The 10,220-nt window shown below is 39.5% G+C and overlaps 1 pseudogene; it reads right to left on the bottom strand.

Moving 5' to 3' along the window:
- LOC111980852 (ankyrin-2-like) overlaps window positions 1–10,220 on the bottom strand; it is a 371,288-nt pseudogene that overhangs the window by 66,932 nt on the left and 294,136 nt on the right.

Below are 10,220 nucleotides of genomic sequence, written 5' to 3'. Positions count from 1 at the left end.
TCAAGTTTTTTTTTTTTTTTTTTTGTAGTTTTTCATTCGTCCACAGAATATTTTGCTGGTAGCGCTGTGGAACATCCAGGTGCTCTTTGTAAACTTCAGATGTGCAGCAATGGTTTTTTTTGACAGCAGTGTGTTCTTTCCGTGGTGTTCTCCCATGACCCATTCTTGTTTAGTGTTTTACGTATCGTAGACTCGTCAACAGAGATGTAGCATGTTCCAGAGATTTCTGTAAGTCTTTAGCTGACACTCTAGGGATTCTTATTAACCTCATTGGGCATTCTGCGCTGGTGCTCTGCAGGACGGCCACTCCTAGGGAGAGTAGCAACAGTGCTGAACTTTCTCCATTTATAGACAATTTGTCTTACTGTGACTCATGAACATCAAGGCTTTTAGAGATACTTTTGTAACCCTTTCCAGCTTTAATGCAAGTCAACAAATTCATTATTCTTCGTCTTCTGAGATTCTCTTCTTGTCTGAGGCATGGTTCACATCAGGCAAATGCTTCTTGTGAATAGAGCAACTCAAATTTTGTGAGTGTTTTTTATAGGGTAGGGCAGCTCTAACCAAACATCTCCATCTCGTCTCATTGATTGAACTCCAGGTTAGCTGACTCGTGGACTCCAACTAGCTTTTGGAGAAGTCATTAGCGTAGGGGTTCATATACATTTTTCCAACCTACAGTGTGACATGTTTATAAATTATGTATCAATATAGTCAGAAAAATAATACAATTTGTGTGTTATTAGTTTTAAGCACACTGTTTTGTCTTATTGTTGTGACTTAGATGAATGATCAGATCAAATTTTATGCAGAAATCCAGGTAATTCCAAAGGGTTCACATACCTTTTCTTTGGCTGCTGTACATAAAAAATCTGAAAGTTATTTCAAATAGAAAAGATTATTACATTTCCATGTTAATTAATTTACAGTGTTATTACATTTCCAGTGTTATTAATTTACCAGTGTTATTACATTTTACCAGTGTTATTACATTTACCAGTGTTATTACATTTACCAGTGTTTATTACATTTACCAGTGTTATTACATTTACCAGTGTTATTACATTTACCAGTGTTTACATTACAGTGTTATTACTACATTGTGATTACAGAGCTTCTGCATGGCTTACGAGAATGTAGCAGGAATTAAGTTAAAGAGGATGGAGAGCTGTTTCATGGCTATTTTAGGAACAGTAAGTTTTGCTGGTGCCCAGTGCTGTAGATGGATGAGTCACAGCGAGGGATGTGGGAGGTTAGTACACTGCCGTGACGACCATGGATGTCTGCCCACGCGTATTGCATTGATCCTACTTAATTGTCCCTGTCTGTAGGCGAAAGCGAGACACACACCTGCTCGCATTTACGCACCTACACACGCTTATAGGCATGCACATACTAAACATGCATACGCATATGAATACAGGACATGCACACAAACACATGTGCGCACATACGCACACAACACACATGCACGCCCACACACAGGCGCACACTTTATAGTCCCGCCCAGACACACATTGTCTTAGAAATGTAGATCAGGCATGCAGGGCCGTCAGTCACCCTCCTCTATCCCCATTTATCACAGGGATTTGTCTCAAGCAGAAACACCCAATTTATTCCTCCTTTAACCGTTTTCCAATCCGCTCATTCTTCATCCAGCTCTATCACTGAACCCCAGACAGACTGAGTGGATGTAGATATATCACTGCTTTACCAGCAGACTCAGTCCGCCTTGTCATATATACTGTACCGAATGACGAATGCAACTATCTCGCTGATAACACCTGGTGGAGTGTATCTGCACTCTGCATGAGTGAACGGGTCACAAACCCAAATACCCAGTCTCACATTTCCTCCCCTGTCAACGTGTAATTTCCTGTTTTGGTGGTAAAGGTCGCCTGTCACTCAAAACTCCCTCGATATTTAGGGGAACCATGTAACCTAATGTAACCACATACAGTATCTATGGACAATCTCCCGTCTATAGTTACACTATACAGTGTGCTAATTGATTGATGGAGATGTGGTGAGTAACATATTGTAACATATTGTCCCTTCAGAGTGGCCTCACCTCCCTCCATCTTGCTGCCCAGGAGGACAAGGTGGTTGTCAGTGAGATACTGGCTACACATGGAGCCAACCTGGACCAGCAAACTAAGGTATGGACAGAACTTACATCCATTTAATTTGAGCATAGAATAACCATTGTACTGGAATGATGATAAGGCACTATTATTTATCTTTGATAATGTTAGTAGATGTGTTTTTGATAATGTTAGTAGATGTGTTTTTGATAATGTTAGTAGAATGTGTTTTGATATGTTAGTAGATGTGTTTGATACTAGTAAGTGTGTTGATAATGTTAGTAGATGTGTTTTGATAATGTTAGTAGATGTGTTTTTGATAATGTTAGTAGATGTGTTTTGATAATGTTAGTAGATGTGTTTTTGATAATGTTAGTAATGTGTTTTGATAATGTTAGTAGATGTGTTTTGATAATGTTAGTAGATGTGTTTTGATAATGTTAGTAGATGTTGTTTTGATAATGGTTAGTAGATGTGTTTTGATAATGTTAGTAGATGTGTTTTGATACTGTTAGTAGATGTGTTTTGATAATGTTAGTAGATGCGTTTTGATAATGTTAGTAGATGTGTTTTGATACTGTTAGTAGATGTGTTTTGATAATGTTAGTAGATGTGTTTTGATATTTAGTGATGTGTTTTTGATATGTTAGTAGATGTGTTTTTGATAATGTTAGTAGATGTGTTTGATAATGTTAGTAGATGTGTTTTGATTGTTAGTAGATGTTGTTTTTGTGATAATGTTAGTAGATGTGTTTTGATAATGTTAGTAGATGTGTTTTGATAATGTTAGTAGATGTGTGTTTTGATAATGTTATGTAGATGTGTTTTGATAATGTTGTAGATGTGTTTTTGATAATGTTAGTAGATGTGTTTTGATAATGTTAGTAAGATGCGTTTTGATAATGTTAGTAGATGTGTTTTGATAATGTTAGTAGATGTGTTTTGATAATGTTAGTAGAAGGTGTTTTGATAATGTTTAGTAGATGTGTTTTTGATAATGTTAGTAGATGTGTTTTGATAATGTTAGTAGATGTGTTTTGATACTGTGATTTATTGTTCTCTTCCAGTTGGGCTACACTCCACTGATTGTAGCGTGTCACTATGGAAACGCCAAGATGGTCAACTTCCTCTTACAGAACGGTGCTAGCGTCAACGCCAAGACCAAGGTAATAAACCATACACAAAACTCCCAAAGTGCATTTATAATGGGGTTTTGTTGCATATCGGAAGCATAAGAAAAGGTATATAGTGTATGATAAAGCACTTAAGCACTTTTTTCTCTGTGTTTATGAATGTTCACGTTTGAACTCTTAAATTTCCAGGCCTTGCCAGACAGTCATTAAAGTCAGTACTTTCTCTTCTCAGAATGGGTACACTCCCCTCCACCAGCAGCACAGCAAGGAAACACACACATCATCAATCTACTGCTGCAGAATGGAGCTAAGCCCAACAACATCACTGTGGTGAGTGGACTAGCTGCTGAACACACACACACACACACACACAACACACACACAACACACACACACACACACACACACACACACACACACACACACAACACAGCACACACACACACACACACACACACACACACACACACACACACACACACACACACACACACACCACACACAACACAGAGACAGACAGACAGACAGACAGACAGACAGACAGACGACAGACAGACAGACAGACAGACAGACAGACAGACAGACACACACACACACACACACACACACACACACACACACAACACACACACACACACACACACACATACACACATACCACACACACACACCACTCACCACAGTGATGTTGTTGGGCTTAGCTCCATTCTGCAGCAGTAGATTGATGATGTGTGTGTTTCCTTGCTGTGCTGCTTGGTGGAGGGGAGTGTACCCATTCTGAGAAGAGAAAGTACTGACTTTAATGACTGTCTGGCAAGGCCTGGAAATTTAAGAGTTCAAACGTGAACATTCATAACACAGAGAAAAAGTGCTTAAGTGCTTTATCATACACTATATACCTTTCTTATGCTTTCCGATATGCAACAAACCCCATTATAAATGCACTTTGGGAGTTTTGTGTATGGTTTATTACCTTGGTCTTGGCGTTGACGCTAGCWCCGTTCTGTAAGAGGAAGTTGACCATCTTGGCGTTTCCATAGTGACACGCTACAATCAGTGGAGTGTAGCCCAACTGGAAGAGAACAATAAATCACAGTATCAAAACACATCTACTAACATTATCAAAACACATCTACTAACATTATCAAAACACATCTACTAACATTATCAACCGCATCTACTAAACATTATCAAAACACATCTACTAACATTATCAAAAACACATCTACTAACATATTCAAAAACACATCTACTAACATTATCAAAAAACACATTCTACTAACATTATCAAAACACATCTACTAACATTATCAAAACACATTACTAACATTATCAAACACATCTACTACAATCAAAACACATCTACTAACATATTCAAAACACATCTACTAACATTATCAAAACACATCTACTAACATTATCAAAACACATCTACTAACATTATCAAAACACATCTACTAACATTATCAAAACACATCTACTAACATATCAAAACACATCTACTAACATTATCAAACCATCTACTAACATTATCAAACACATTACTAACAGTATCAAAACACATCTACTAACATTATCAAAACACATCTACTAACATTATCAAAACACATCTACTAACATTATCAAAACCACATCTACTAAACCATTATCAAAACACATCTAACTAAACATTATTCAAAAACACATTTTTACTAACATTATCAAAAACACATCTACTAAACATTATCAAAACACATCTACTAACATTAATCAAAACAACATTCTTTACTAACATTATTTCAAAACACAATCTACTAACATTATCAAAAACAACACTTACTACAGTATCAAAAACACACTCTACTTAAACATGATCAAAACACATCTACTAACATTATCAAAGATAAATAATAGTGCCTTATCATCATTCCAGTACAATGGTTATTCTATGCTCAAATTAAATGGATGTAAGTTCTGTCCATACCTTAGTTTGCTGGTCCAGGTTGGCTCCATGTGTAGCCAGTATCTCACTGACAACCACCTTGTCCTCCTGGGCAGCAAGATGGAGGGAGGTGAGGCCACTCTGAAGGGACAATATGTTACAATATGTTACTCACCACAGCTCTAAAAACATAAATCAATTAGCCCACTGTATAGTGTAACTATAGACGGGAGATTGTYCATAGATACTGTATGTGGTTACATTAGGTTACATGGTTCCCCTAAATATCGAGGGAGTTTTGAGTGACAGGCGACCTTTACCACCAAAACAGGAAATTACACGTTGACAGGGGAGGAAATGTGAGAYTGGGTATTTGGGTTTTGTGACCCGTTTCACTCATGCAGAGTGCAGATACACTCCACCAGGTGTTATCAGTGAGATAGTTTGCATTTGTCATCGGTACAGTATATATGACAAGGCAGACGGAGTCTGCTGGTAAAGCAGTGATATATCTACATCCACTCAGGTCTGTCTGGGGTTCAGTGATAGAGCTGGATGAAGAATGAGCGGATTGGAAAACGGTTAAAGGAGGAATAAATTGGGTGTTTCTGCTTGAGACAAATCCCTGTGATAAATGGGGATAGAGGAGGGTGACTGACGGCCCTGCATGCCTGATCTACATTTCTAAGACAATGTGTGTCTGGGCGGGACTATAAAGTGTGCGCTTGTGTGTGKGCGTGCATGTGTGTTKGTGTGCGTATGTGCGCACATGTGTTTGTGTGCATGTCCTGTATTCATATGCGTATGCATGTTTAGTATGTGCATGCCTATAAGCGTGTGTAGGTGCGTAAATGCGAGCAGGTGTGTGTCTCGCTTTCGCCTACAGACAGGGACAATTAAGTAGGATCAATGCAATACGCGTGGGCAGACATCCATGGTCGTCACGGCAGTGTACTAACCTCCCACATCCCTCGCTGTGACTCATCCATCTACAGCACTGGGCACCAGCAAACTTACTGTTCCTAAAATAGCCATGAAACAGCTCTCCATCCCTCTTTTAACTTAATTCCTGCTACATTCTCGTAAGCCATGCAGAAGCTCTGTAATCACAATGATTGATAATGTAATAACACTGGTAAATGTAATAACACTGGTAATGTAATAACACTGGTAAATGTAATAAACACTGGTAAATGAATAACACTGTAAATTAATAACACTGGTAAATGTAATAACACTGGTAAATGTAATAACACTGGTAAATGTAATAACACTGGTAAATGTAATAACACTGTAAATGTAATAACACTGGTAAATGTAATAATCTTTTCTATTTGAAATAACTTTCAGATTTTTTATGTACAGCAGCAAGAAAAGTATGTGAAAACCTTTGGAATTACCTGGATTTCTGCATAAAATTTGATCTGATCTTCATCTAAGTCACAACAATAGACAAACAGTGTGCTTAAACTAATAACACACAAATTGTTGTATTTTTCTTGACTATATTGAATACATMATTTAAACATTCACACTGTAGGTTGGAAAAAGTATATGAACCCCTAGGCTAATGACTTCTCCAAAAGCTARTTGGAGTCACGAGTCAGCTAACCTGGAGTTCAATCAATGAGACGAGATTGGAGATGTTGGTTAGAGCTGCCCTACCCTATAAAAAACACTCACAAAATTTGAGTTTGCTATTCACAAGAAGCATTGCCTGATGTGAACCATGCCTCGAACAAGAGAGATCTCAGAAGACCTAAGATTAAGAATTGTTTACTTGCATAAAGCTGGAAAGGGTTACAAAAGTATCTCTAAAAGCCTTGATGTTCATCAGTCCACAGTAAGACAAATTGTCTATAAATGGAGAAAGTTCAGCACTGTTGCTACTCTCCCTAGGAGTGGCCGTCCTGCAAAGATGACTGCCTGAGCACAGTGCAGAATGCTCAATGAGGTTAATAAGAATCCTAGTGTCAGCTAAAGACTTACAGAAATCTCTGGAACATGCTAACATCTCTGTTGATGAGTCTACGATATGTAAAACACTAAACAAGAATGGTGCTCATGGGAGGACACCACGGAAGAAGCCACTGCTGTCCAAAAAAAAACATTGCTGCACATCTGAAGTTTGCAAAAGAGCACCTGGATGTTCCACAGCGCTACCAGCAAAATATTCTGTGGACAGATGAAACTACAATTGAGTTGTTTGGAAGGAACACACAGCACCATGTGTGGAGAAAAAAAGGCACAGCTGTAAAATATGGTGTAGGGAGCATCATGGTTTAGGGCTGATTTGCTGCCTCAGGGCCTGGACTACTTGCTATCATCGACGGAAAAATGAATTCCCAAGTTTATCAAGACATTTTTCAGAAGAATGTAAGACTATCTGTCCGCCAACTGAAGTGCAACAGAAGTTGGTTGATGCAACAGGACAACGACCCAAAACACAGAAGTAAATCAAGAACAGAATGGCTTCAACAGAAGAAAATACRCCTTCTGGAGTGGCCCAGTCAGAGTCCTGACCTCAACCGGATTTAAAATGCTGTGGCATGACCCCGAGAGCGGTTCACACCAGACATCCTAAGACTATTGCTGAACTGAAACAGTTTTGTAAAGATGACTGGTCCAAAATTCCTCCTGACCGTTGTGCAGGTCTGATCTGCAATTACAGAAAACGTTTGGTTGAGTTTATTGCTGTTTATTGCAGACTGTGTTTGTCTAATTGGTTTGACTTAGATGAAGGTCAGATCAAATTTTATGACCAATTTATGCAGAAATCCAGGTAATTCCAAAGGGTTCTCATACTTTTTCTTGCCACTGTAATAACTTGCCGGTAAACGTAATAAAACGTTGAACGGTAAACTGAATAACTTTTTCCGGTAAATGTAACACACACACACATATATTCGGTCTTCAACGAGGTCCAGAGGGCCGCACAGATTTTGTTTTACATTCGCATTAAAATGTGCCTCTATCCATCGTTTTTGGAATTTGCAATGCTCCCTGAATGTCTAGCTTTGATTTCAGTGATTATTAGCAAGCAGTCAAGGACACAGTCAAGAAAATGTATGAATGTAGGACCTTTATCATTTCTCCGGTGGCATTAAAACGCGTATCTTTGTTGTGGTTTTCTTTTGCAAAATAACTATGCATTAACTGACTTATTTTTGAATAATTGTCAACATACTGTATACCATCACATTAAGGTTTAGGACGTTCACTCTATTACAAGGAACAATTGCAGGTCTATTTTTCTCCAGAGAAGTAGCTTATKATTGTTGGCTCATACGCTAGCTTATCTTTTTTGTTGTTGTATTTTTTGTATTTTACCCCCTTTTTCTCCCCAATTTCGATCTGGTCTCATCGCTGCAACTTCCCAACAGGCTCGGGAGGCGAAAGTCGAGTCATGACCCCCCTAACCGCGCTTCTTAACACCCGCCCACTTTACCCGGAAGCCAGCCGCATCAATGTGTCGGAGGAAACACCTTTCACCTGACAACCAAGGTCAGCCTACAGGCGCCTGGCCCACCACAAGGAGTCGCTAGAGTGTGATGAGCCAAAGCCCTTGCGGCTAGGACCACAGATTGTCTCGGGAGTGTGACTGTTTGAATCCCTGCTGTTTGTTGGTGTTTCCATCTGCCCTGTGACCTGCTCTGTGACCTGCCCTGTGAGCGCACGCACGGGGCACAGTCGCGCTTCCAATCTTCTAGCATACTACTCTAACTACGTTTACATGTTTAACATCTGCAGAATGAGAGGCTCCATAGTGAAAAACTCTCTCTGTTTTTATTGACATAAGTTAGATTAGATAGCTCTCATCCATTGTATGGGCGAGGTTGAAAAGCCATGATTTCACATACTGTTCGTTGCAATCACGACTAGAGAAATTTATCATCAATATATCAAAGTACTCAATATCAGAGCTGTAGCACTGAAAATCTAACGCTGCTTCACGAGCTCCCAAATCTTCTCATTATCAAGTTCTTTCAACCAGCCATCAGTCATTTGTGCCAGTGCAGTACATGTTGAGTGCCTTCTCTATAAGCATGCTGAAAGTCTGTTGTTAATTTCTTCACAAAGAAATGCATTATATTTGGTCAAACAAAATCTTTCAATTCCTCATTAATCAATGGCGCCTTAACAGTTCTAACTGTCAGTTTCTTAACAGGTGCATGTTTATTAATACTTGCAAGAAGCAATTTCATAAATTCATAGTACAGCAGAGTCTCCCGAATGGCAGAGGTCTAGACACTGCATCTCATGCACGAGGCGTCACTGCAGTACCTGGTTTGAATCCACGTTGCATCACATCCGGCCGTGGGAGTCCTCGTCTTGGGCGGCGCACAATTTGCCAGCGTCGTCCGGGTTTGGCTGGTAGGCCGTCATTGTAAATAAGAATTTGTTCTTAACATTTTTTAAAAGAGAGGGTGCTCCTTATTAATCACATCAGACCAACAAAATATTTTTCATCATCGCATCCGTCAGAAAGATCACAGCAAATCTCTGCATGATATCTTACACACCAGCTTTTGGAACTTGGCTTTCCTGCATCCAAGGTGTATTTATACAGCCCTCACTTTGTCCTCGGACTCCATCCAGGTCTCATGTGGGATTCTGCAATTCCACATCACACAATGTTGATCTGATTCTCTCGTCATTGTTATCATTTAGTCACATACAGAACTGATGTCCTCTCTCAATGACTTACAGATTGCTGTCATCTTGCTGTTCTCCTGTTTAAACCCATCAAGCTGACCCTGGGTGAACTGCAAACTGTTCTTCAGGTCCTGGACCTCTCTGGTCAGATCGCCCATTATTTTATTACTCCACCAATATTTGGACACAACACTATTTTCATGTTGTTGTAACAACTGCTTATAGAACTATTTTGTTTGTTTAAAAGATCTTTCACCTGTGATAGAGAGACACCACTCTCAACGGTACTCCACCAGCTTTGGTCTTTGTCATGGTAGCAATGTAACTGTTATCCTCGCAGTTCCAGACAGGGCAGGTCACAGGGCAGGTCACAGGGCAGGTACAGGGCAGGTCACACAAGGGCGGTCGGAGGTCAACGGCAGGTCA

Source organism: Salvelinus sp. IW2-2015, linkage group LG3 (assembly GCF_002910315.2).
Source record: "Salvelinus sp. IW2-2015 linkage group LG3, ASM291031v2, whole genome shotgun sequence".
Taxonomy (NCBI): Eukaryota; Metazoa; Chordata; class Actinopteri; order Salmoniformes; family Salmonidae; genus Salvelinus; species Salvelinus sp. IW2-2015.
The sequence above is the reverse complement of the archived record's forward strand: the minus strand, read 5'-3'. Positions and strand labels throughout refer to the sequence as shown.